The sequence below is a fragment of the Echinops telfairi genome, unplaced genomic scaffold (genome assembly GCF_000313985.2).
Source record: "Echinops telfairi isolate 266 unplaced genomic scaffold, ASM31398v2 ScPeMD7_7469;HRSCAF=8507_0, whole genome shotgun sequence".
NCBI lineage: Eukaryota > Metazoa > Chordata > Mammalia > Afrosoricida > Tenrecidae > Echinops > Echinops telfairi.
Window position 1 is genome coordinate 77622687 of NW_022111372.1, and position 11037 is coordinate 77633723.

An 11037-nucleotide genomic window follows, 5' to 3' on the forward strand; every position below is an offset into this window, starting at 1 on the left:
TCGAAGGAGCCTTACGCTCTAGAAACACGATCCACAGATTGGCCTGGCCCACAGGTAGTGTAGCTCAGAGGTTGAGGCAGAGAACTAGCTACAGCAGCAGCATGCATGCTCCAGTAAGCTGTGATCACCTGAGAGCAAGAGAGAAGGGGGCAGGCCTTGCAGAGCCATTTATCTCTTTGTCCTTCAATCAACCTGCGATCTGATTAATCCCACATGTTCCTACTGGCCAGGCTGGCACAATAAACCTATCACAAAACCCATTCCTGTGTATATAAGAAGTATCTCAGAAGCAGAGAGAGAAATCAGGGACCATCAGAAGAAAAGCCACCAGTGGAATGTACTCCAGATCTTTGTCTAAAGTGTTGGGGGCTCAGACCAGAAGCACCAGACTGAGGTGCAGAGACCAGGAGACAGAGCGAAGGGCCCAGGCCCAGAGGCTGAAACAAGGAGCCCAGGAAACAAAACAGAGGAGCAGGATCAAGATTATGAGAACGTGCGGCAGAGCATTAGTATGGTTTCCTGGCTCATGGAGGCAAAGGCCAAGGGATCACATTGAGGTTGTGAGACTGAGGACCAGAGAGAGAGACTGAGGACAGCTATTGCTTTGGGCCAGTCATGTTATCATCACTGTTTACTGATCAGGAATTGTGGTAAACTGTTAAATTCCCTAACAACCCACTGACATCAAGTCAATACTGACTTATAGTGATGCTATAGGGCAAGGTAAAATCGCCCCCATAGACTGTAATTTTTTTTTTAATAGTCATTTTATCGGGGGCTCATACAGCTCTTATCACAATACATACATGCATCCATTGTGTCAAGCACATTTGTACATTTGTTGCCAGCATCATTTTCAAAATATTTTCTTTCTACTTGAGCCCTTGGTATCAGCTCATTTTCTTCCTCCCTCATGAATAACAATTTATAAATTATTATTTTGTCATCTGGGCTGTAATTCGTTAGGGGAGCAGAAAGCCTCATTTTTTCCCAGCAGAGTGGCTGGTGGTTCCAAATTGCTGATCTTGCAGTTAGCAGCCCAAAGCCATAACCCACTACACCACCACACCACCAAGACCCCTAACTTCCTAGTAAACACCCCTAATTTGGGGTTTTGTCTATGTGGTCATGGCTACGAATTGTCAAACCCAGCAGCTAGTGTCCTGAGAGTTGTGAAAGGTGTCAGAATAGGTCAAGGAAGATCGATAAATAGGTAAAGATTGTGGAAGCAAGTCTGGCCTCTGCCTTAGGCAATAGGGAAGGCCAAGGAGGTCAGTTATAGCCTCTGGGCTGTTTTTTGTGATTCCCAGAAGTTAAAGGACATTGGTATTATGTAAATTAGCTGTAATGGAGAGGGCAGGCTAGAGGAAGGGGGTGGTCCATAGCAGTAACCTACACTCAGAAGGGAGCTACAGTCTAGGCCTGCGCTAGGTGCTGGCTACATGCTTTCGAATAAATCACTTCATCTCTGTGTTCAAACTTCCCATGTACAATGAGGATGTTAGTCTTAGTTTTATCTGTTTCACAAGATGAAGTCTGAACCCTGAGTGGTTGTTGTTGTTGTTTTTAGATATATAAATATCATATTAAAGTCATCGAGAGCATGAGGCATAGAAGAGAGATTGAAATAATGGAGTCAGACACACTTCATGGTAGCATGCTCACCTGGATGGTCATGATGTTACCAGCCAAGTCCCGCACAGTGTGGGCCGGGGCGAGGTGGGGCAGAGACCCAGCAGGATGCTGGAGGACCCCCCTGAGTGTATTTTGAGAATGGAAAGAAACTAGTAAAATACTTTGTCCAGAGAACGTTTAATATTCTGGAAGAATGATACCAATAGGGTGTCTTTTCAGTCTCTAAAATTTTATTTCAATAGGTTATAAAAGGAACCCCTTCATACAGTCTCATGGTAAAAGAGTCAGTCACAACCTAATGTGAAGTGGAAAAAGGCAATCAACTGAATTTTTCATTCCATTTTTTATACTAGAACATATCGTCAACATTTCTTTTATATGTACAAAGATGCTGCAAAATGTTCACGAAAAAATCCATTATCTTTTAATTCTGTTTTTCCACAAAAATGTTGAAGTCCTCTCATATGTATGTAGGTATATATCTTTTTAAATTTTAACTTTTTGCTGTGATTTGAGTGAAGCAGAACTGGTTTTCAACACTCTGTACACATTTTGACTCATGACTTTGATTGCATTTCCCACAAAGTGACAGCACTCTACTCTCTTTCCCTTGTCTACTGTTCATGCTTCTTTCCAACCGTGGGGCCTTCCCAGCTTTATCCCTGGGCAAATGTTGCCCTTGGGATCTCATGTGGTTGCTTGTTCTAAGGAATGTGTTCCTACCTCTCTGTTTGCCTATCTCTTGTTTGATTGAGTCTCAGAGGTGAGCCTAGTTCCAGGCTTGGAGGGTGAGATGCCTAAGGGCCAGTCTTTTTTATTTTTTAATCATTTTATTAAGAGCTCATACAACTCTTATCACAATCCATTCACACATCGATTGCGTAAAGCACATTTGTACATTCATTGCCCTCATCAGTCTCAAAACATTTGCTCTCCACTTAAAGCTGCTGGCATAGCTCATTTTCCCCCCTCCGTCCCTGTTCCCCCCTCCCTCATGAACCCTTGATAATTTATAAATGATTATTTTGTGAGATCTTACACTGTCCAACGACTCCCTTCACCCACTTTTCTGTTGTCCATCTTCCAGGGATGAGGTTATATGTAGATCCCTATAATTGGTTCCCTCTTTCTACCCCATCCTCCCGTATCGCCACTCACCACTGGTCCTGAAGGGATTCCCTGTGTTTCCAGTTCCTATCTATACCAGTGTACATCCTCTGGTCTAGCCAGATTTGTAAGGTAGAATTGGGATCACGATACTAGGGGTGGGTGGGGGGGTGGGGTGGAGGAAGCATTTAGGAACTAGAGGAAAGTTGTATGTTTCATCATTGCTATACTGCATCCTGACTAGCTCGTCTCCTCCCTGAGACCCTTCCATAAGGTTATGTCCAATTGCTATAGATGGGCTTTGGGTCTCTACTCCGTACTCCCCCTCATTCACAATGACATGATTTTTTTGTTCTGATGATGCCTGATCCCTGATCCCTCTGACACCTCGTGATCACACAGGCTGGTGTGTTTCTTCCATGTGGGCTTTATTGCTTCTGAGCTAGATGGGCACTTGTTTACCTTCAAGCTTTTAAGACCCCAAACGCTATATATTTTGATAGCCAGGCACCATCAGCTTTCTTCACTACATTTGCTTATGCACACGCTTTGTCTTCAGCGGTTGTGTTGGGAGGGTGAGCATCATGGAATGCCAGTTTAATAGAACAAGTATTCTTGTATTGAGGGAGTACTTGAGTGGAGGCCCAATGTCCATCTGCTACCTCCATACTAAGCCTATAAATATATGCACATAGATCTATTCCCACATCCTCATATATAAATATAATTACATATGTACATGCCTTTATTTAGACCTCTATAAATGTTCTTTGCCTACTAGCTCTTTCCTCTACTTCCTTTGACTTTCCTCTTGTCCCTCTATCATGTTTAGCCTCTTTTGGGTTTCAGTAATTCCTCTCGGTTACATTACCCTTGGTCACGCCCTACCAGGCCTCCTACACCCTCGTCACCAATTTGGATCAGTTGTTCCCTTGTCCCTGAGTTTGTTAACACCACCTTTCCTCACCTCCCCCTCTCCCATGTCCCCCCGGAATTGTCTGTCTGTTATTTTCTCCTCCAGGTAGTTCATCCAGCCTATCTTAATTTAGACAGACCTGTGGAGATAATAACATGCACAAAAACAAAAGAGAGCAAAACCAAGCAACAAAAGAAAACAAAACAACAAGCCAATGACAAAACAAACAAAACACAACAAGAAAGAAAAGCTTGTAGTTAGTTCAAGGAATGTTTGTTGGCCTTTAGGAGTGTTTTCTGGTCTCGTCTGATGGGGTGCCAAGCCCTGGCTCCAAAGTCTATTTTCGGTATTCCCTGGGGATTTTGTTGCTCTGTTCTCCTTTGTATTGTTGCACACCCTTAGAGTTTTGCCTCAGTGTGTTGGGATCAGATTGGGTGCAATTCTCACACTGTCTCGAGTGTTATTCCCTGTAGGGCTATGGGTCAGTGAGGGATGTTGTGTCTCATACTGGGGCCAGCCATATGGTCTTCTCTGTAGATTGGCTGCTCTTAGCAGGAACATCGTCCTCAAGGCTTGGTGGGCTAGGATGGGCTCCATTCTTTCCTCCTCCCCCATCACCTGCTCCCATGTGCTCCGATCAGACATGTCCCTCTCCCTGAGCTGCAGATTCAGTGCTGTCCTCTGAAATAAATTCTTCTGGGGGGAGGGCCAGGTGTCCATGTAGTTGGGATTGGGGTTGGCCCAGGGCCACAGTTTTGGGGGCTCCACCAGTTTATCCGACCAGTAAACCAAGTCATTTCTATGATTTTGAGGTTTGCTCAACATTTTTTCTCCTCTTCTATCTGAAACCTAATGTGATCACTTTCAGCACTTAGTTGTGGTAGCCAGGCACCATCTCGTTCTTCTGGTCTCAGAGTTGTAGATGCTGAGGTGTGTGTTGTCTGTAGTCCTCTGGATTAATTATTTCCTTGTGTCTTCAGTTTTCTTGCTTCTTCTTTGCACAGTGTGGGGCGAAACCGATGATGCCACCTTGATTGGCTCAACTTTAGCTCAGCAGTTCAAAACCACCAGTTGCTCCAAGGGACGAGGCTTTTCACTCCCAGAAAAAGTTAGTATCAACTTGGGCCGCTACTTAAATTTTACCTGAGTACAAGAACAATTTTTTCTAATAATGTGGCATTGTGTGATGCTCACCTTCTTGACATGATCGCTGAAGACAAAATGGGTGCATAAGCAAAGGTGGTGAAGAAAGTTGATGGTGTCATTATTAAAAGATACAGTGTCTGGGGCTTTAAGGCTTTTAGTTAAACAAGCGGCCATGTAGCAGGGAAGCAACAAAGCCCACATGGAAGAAGCACACCAGCCTGTGTGATCATGAGGTGTTATTGAGGAGAGGTATCAGAAGTTCAAAAACAAGCAACCAAGTAGATGTGCAAGGGCGTGGATGCAGTGAAGACCCAAAACCCACCTGTAAGATAACTGGACAGTCCCTCTCAGAAGGGCCACACAGAAGGGATGATAAATACAGGGTGCAATATAGTACAGATGAAACATATAGCTATCCTCTAGTTAATATTTCCTCCCCTCTTATAGTTTTTATTTGCTTTACCTCATTAATCACGTTAGATTTGCATAAGTTTATTTGTATATTTAAGATCGTTCGGTACATAGTCAAGATAGGTAACCCTTCAGAACCAGTAACAGGAGTAATGGGTCCCTGTGGGTATGGGAAGAGAGGTGGGGAAGAGGAGAATGGGGAGCTGGATAGCACTGATGACCATATAACCGCACCTAATGAGACTGAACAACAGACTTGTATGTGAATGAGTATATTGGACTTTGTAAGATTTGGCAAAAAAAAAAAAAAAAGTATTTTAAGCTAAAAAAGGAATAAGGGTTCCTGGGGCCACAGTGGAGGAGGGAGGGAATAAAGGGAAGCTGGTATTAATGAGTTCAAGAAAGAAAACGTTTTAAGACTGCTTGTGGTAGCAATTGTACAACACTGCTTGATGTGATAAACTATGGGATAATATATTTGTAAGAGCTCCCAATAAAATTATTAAAATAATAAACACATAATAAAAGGAAATACATTGTCAGTAAAAAAAAGTTAGTTTCAGAAGCCCAGCTTTGCGGGGTTGCTGAGTGAAACAGACTTCATGACAGTGCGTGTGAGTATGCATGCTTTTGAGGATCGTCCATGCTCCCCTTGGAAGGTGGGGACCCGACTGGTGGCACAAACAATGCATGCTCTTGGCTGCTAACCAGACACGAGAGGTTCCAGTCCACCCCAAGGCACCTCCCTGGAAAGGCCTACCACGCCGCTTCTGGACAACATCACCCCTTGAGAACTGAAGGTGCACACTTTGACTCGGCCACACACAGGTGGCCAAGGCAGAATCCACTCAGTGGTGATTTGTGTGTTTATGAATAATTATCAGAAACTTTTTATCGACCTACCTATTATTTGTTATTTATTTCACTTGCTGATTTCAACAATTAAAAATATAAGCTTAGCACACATTAATCACTCTTTCTATAGATGGATAATATGAAATGTTGAGTAAAAGTCACATGTTATAATCATCAAAATGTGTGACACTGTGGATGGTAACATTCAAAATGGGTTCTGCACAATTCTTAAATCTTGCCCCTTCTAAAAACTAAGAAACGATTCATTATAAATGGGAGCACAGACTTCTGAACAAAAACCAGACAGGATGGTGACTCATATGATTCTCCTTACAAGTACAATCTACTTCTCAGCAATCTAAAAGCCATGGAAAATGCAACCCCACAGCCAATAAAGTTCAATAACAAAAAAAGTCAAACCTCTATTTCGCTGGGGAAAGGGTATCAAATCTGCAATTGTGTATCAAATCCATGCTCTGACAGAGTCTGAAATGCAGGAGTGCTGCACAGAGATCTATATCACCCAAGAACTGTAAGAGGCCAATGCCAAGGAATGGCACAATATTTTCAAGGCCATTCAAGTGGGCTCTTCTTACACATTCCATTGTGTCATCTGTCCAAAGATATTTCTTAGCATTTCCCCTTTGTCAAATCATGCACAGTCTTCTGGCTTAGCAGAAACCTTCTGTCACTCTACAGAATGCAGTTGCAGTACTCATAAGGATCATTTTTGAAAGAATAATTGTGGTAGAGGAGACAAAGGCCATGGATACTTCATTCGCAGCTAGCTGGGTGAAGTCAACCATGTCTGGTTTCCGTCGTGGGCCAGGATTATGAGTCTGCAGAGGAGGGAGCAGCACTCTGTCTGGGGCAGGCGGCTAAGTTGGGCACGCTCCAGAAACCTTTCCGATGGACGGACCTTCTGACATCTGGAACACCCTTCCTTTCCAGGATGGTGACTCTGCGGTTCCTCCAGTCTTCCCTCCCCTCCCGCTTCAGGAAGACGACAACATTTGACCAAGTGCAATGGGTCCTTGTTTTTCTCTCTGAAAGTTTCGTGCAGAGCTACTTACCCTTCCTCCTTTCGAAGGCAGGCTCAGCGAGGCGCGGACTGGAGAAGACCCTGAAAGTCCTTGCAGTATCACCAGGTGTCTCAGTTACCTGGTGCTACTGAAACAGAAATGTCACTAGTGGGTGGCTTTAATGAACAGAAATGTGTTCTTACAGTCCGGGTGGCTTGAAGTCCAAATCCAGGGGACTGGCTCTGGAGGAAGGTCCTAGTATCTTTAAGATCTCTCTGTGGCTTAGCATCAATCTTCCCCCATCTCTGCTTCTCGCTTGCTTAAGATCTTTTATATAGCATGAGATTGTTGACTCAGGACATATACCCTACACTCTCACTCACTGTGGACTCATAGCGACCCTACAGGACAGGGTTTCTGAAACTGCAACACCTTACAGGATTAGAAAGCCCCATCTCTCTCCATCTCTTCAGAGCAGTGGTGTCAAACTGCTGACCTTTCAGGTGGCAGCCCAATGTATAGCCACTAAGCCACCAGGGCTCCTTCCACCCTACACTACCCCTGTCTTATTAACATCACAAAGACAGCCATCCAGATAGGATGGTAATCACAGGCACAGAGGTTAGGATTTGGGGGGGGACATAATTCAACCCCTTAACAGCAGGTAACCTCTTAATTAGCGGAGGCACACCAAGGCTGTCGGTGACATCTAAATAAAGCTGTGGTACTCATGCATGTCTCTTCTGTATGTTGGATTAGCATGTCTCTTCTGTATGTTGCCAAGGGTTTTCTTCAGAGTCCCCACAGTCTTGCTGAACCAACCTCACTGGCATTGAGTCCATTCTGACTCACAGGAACCCTGTTAGAGAGAACAAAACTACCCATGGGTTTCTGAGATAGTAACTCTTCACAGATATAGAAAGCCTCATCTTTCTCCTGCACAGCAGCAGGTGGTGTTGAACTGCTGACTGTGGTAGTTACATAATCTGATGTCAATTTGGGACTTGAGAGGATTAAAAGTGAAGGGGTGAAGCCCAGTCTGTCAATCGGGTCATAGCCAATGAAGCCTGTATGTGGGTATGGTCTTCTCATAAGAATTCTGGAAATTCCTGTATTTCCTACTTGGAGGCAGGAGATCTGTTCTCTCCTCTCCTCTTCCCTTCTTGCTCTCTCTCTCTCTCTCTGCTCAATCCCTTGGAGATGCTTTACCGACAAGACACGTGGCACTAAGATGACAGACCCTGTGCTCTCGGAACTGGAGAAGCCACGTGGAGACCCCTGCCAGCACGGAGATGCTTCCACCACCACTACATCCAGATTTTCTACCCACTGGCCTGTGCTCAGTCTGCATTTGGCATCATTGCATGTTTTGTGAGTCTAAAGAGGACTGGTACCAGACATATGGGCTACTATCGGATTTAGGGACTTGATCTGGACCGGGCTGGGATATTTTCTCAAATATCAACTGCTCTTGTATATAAACCTCCTTCTTATATACATATGTATTTCTATGGATTTGTTTCTCTAGTTTACCAGACTACACACTGACTTTGAGATGAACAGCCCAGTGTGTAACCACTGAACTTAGAAGCTCAAAAATCTTCAATGGCTGCTCAATTTTTCTCAGGTGGGAATTGGCCAACCTCCTTAGTCTGGCATCTAAGTGCCTGCAGGGTATGACCCAACTTCCCCTTGCCACATGGTTCTCTTTCTTTAATCATTTATTTAATTTTTATGATTGTTGGGCAGACATTTCTTTCTGTGCCGCCGTTCAGAGATGCTAATCACAATGGCCTTCTGGCTAGCCCTGGTGGCAAACCAGGAAGGGAGAGGTAGGGGACTGTGATAAATGAGTGGGCGGCTGCTTCCTGGTACCAGGGGGGCTAACAAATGTAAGGGAATTGACAAATTCATATCTTTATGTGCAATCTCCTGATTTTAAACTATTGGCAGCGGATTCATAAACCACATCTAACCAGTCTGCTGCTCACAGTTTGTGACTTGATTGACTTAGGAACACGCTGACCTTTTCTCTCAGCATCTTTGCATCTGCTAGTCCTACTGCCAAGAACACCCTCTCACCTGTCTGTCAGGTGCAGCGGAACAGCACCTCTTCCCCGAGCATCCCCGGTGACCTCAGCTGGAAGGGACAGCTCCCTCCTTGGACCCTCACCACTCATTGGGCTCTGCTTCTGTCTGGTGCTATGCCACATTTGTTTCAGTAAGAGACCTAGAGCTGCTGGTAGACAAGAAACTCCTGAAACACTTTGTTAGGTACTAGGGACACACAGCCTGGAACAAGATGGTGAACGTCTTTGCTTTGAGAGAACATATAGTCTAGTGGAGAGGTGGGATTTTAAAGGACTAATTCCCCAAATCCCTAATTCTAGTTGTGATATGCTTTGCGGCGTGTCAAGCAAAGGGCTTTAATGTACGTAGGAGGATTGAGCAGTGGCTGGTCAAGCAGTAGCTTGGAGAAGCATTGGCACAAGGCCTGCTGTGTCAGGTTGTACGGTTTGTATACTGCACAAAGATATCCAGCCTAGGGTGCAAATATGAGTTGAAATCCAATCCCTGCTTTAATGACCATGCTGTGCCTTTTTCTAATTTGCACAGAGATGCTAACTTGGCTGTAAGGAACATGTTTAATTTCTTCCTTCCAACCTCACGACAAAAGCTTTATTAAATAAATTTATAATCTAAGTACAATCATTTGCTTTCCTATGTAAACGTAGTTATGCCTTCCCTTTTCTACCTGAGTACTACCCGGGGTGCCATGGATGATTAAAGATGGTCCTCTGAGCAACCGCAGCTGAACAGCCAAACTTAGTGACCTCCTGCTGCTACCGTCACTGATGACTGAGTTTTTGCAATTTTTAAAAATGATTCCCACACAATGATTTGGTGGGACTATGCAAATAAGGTGGTTGTGGCCCAACAAGGAGATTGAATATCTTGGTCATAATACAGAAAAGATATAAAAAACTCTGAAAAGGTAGAAAAATGTAAATAAGGTGTATGGGACCTGACAGAAGGAATTGATAAGTTTTGTTATCTTTAAAAAGTGACCGCTACCACCTGAAGTCTCTGTACTGAGAACCTCTTAGATCCAGGAGTGGGTACTCCAGTGATGATCAGAGGGGGAGAAACAGTGACAGAGAATCAGGCAGTGGCGACTGAGGCGGCAGAGCCAGGAGACGGTCAGGAAATGGCTCAGTGGGTTCTCAGCTCACAGAACTAGAGAACTAGCACCTTTGTGCTTAGGCTTATTGGTAGACTGGGGTGTCTCTGGACAGCTCAGACTTATTTGCTGGTAGACTGGGGCACTTATTGGCAGACTAAGTGCTTTGTAATAATTGCCTGAGCAGAGCAGAAGCTGGTTGGCCCAAGAGGCCCGAGTCACTAAGAGGCCAAGGGTCAGAGAAAGGCCTGCCTGCAGGCATGGCTCAGAAGAGGCAGTCCTGACCAAAGAAATGTATCGAGTTGTTTCTGATTCTGAATTGTAATCTGTTACTTTGCTAACCTATAACCCATAGTCATGAGTACTGTCTGTGAGATGTGCGTGGCCTTGCAATGAATTACCAGACACAACCAAGGGAGGAGAGTGCTGTGGGAGGGACAGCTGTTATTAGAATTGGTAGAAATGTTGGTGAGAGAAGGTTTGTATCTGACTTTCACTTCATAGGTGTCAGCCTTGGGAGGATGCTGAAAGTAATTCTCTCTCCCCCTCATGAAGTAAGAGGAAGTCAAATCCCCTGTTGGGCTGCGATCCCTAAGGTCAGCAGTTTGAAACCACCAGTCACTCCTGAGGGAGAAAGATGAGGCTTTCTACTCTCGTAAAGAGCTTCAGTATCGATGGTGTCCAGCTATCAAAAGATATAGCGTCTGGGGTCTTAAAAGCTTGAAGGTAAACAAGTGGCCATCTAGCTCAGAAGCAACAAAGCC

General features: G+C 44.5%; 1 pseudogene; it reads right to left on the bottom strand.

Moving 5' to 3' along the window:
- Positions 1–6123: 6123 nt before the first annotated feature.
- Positions 6124–7498, bottom strand: LOC101645343 (annotated as a pseudogene).
- Between the last annotated feature and the right edge of the window lie 3539 nt (positions 7499–11037).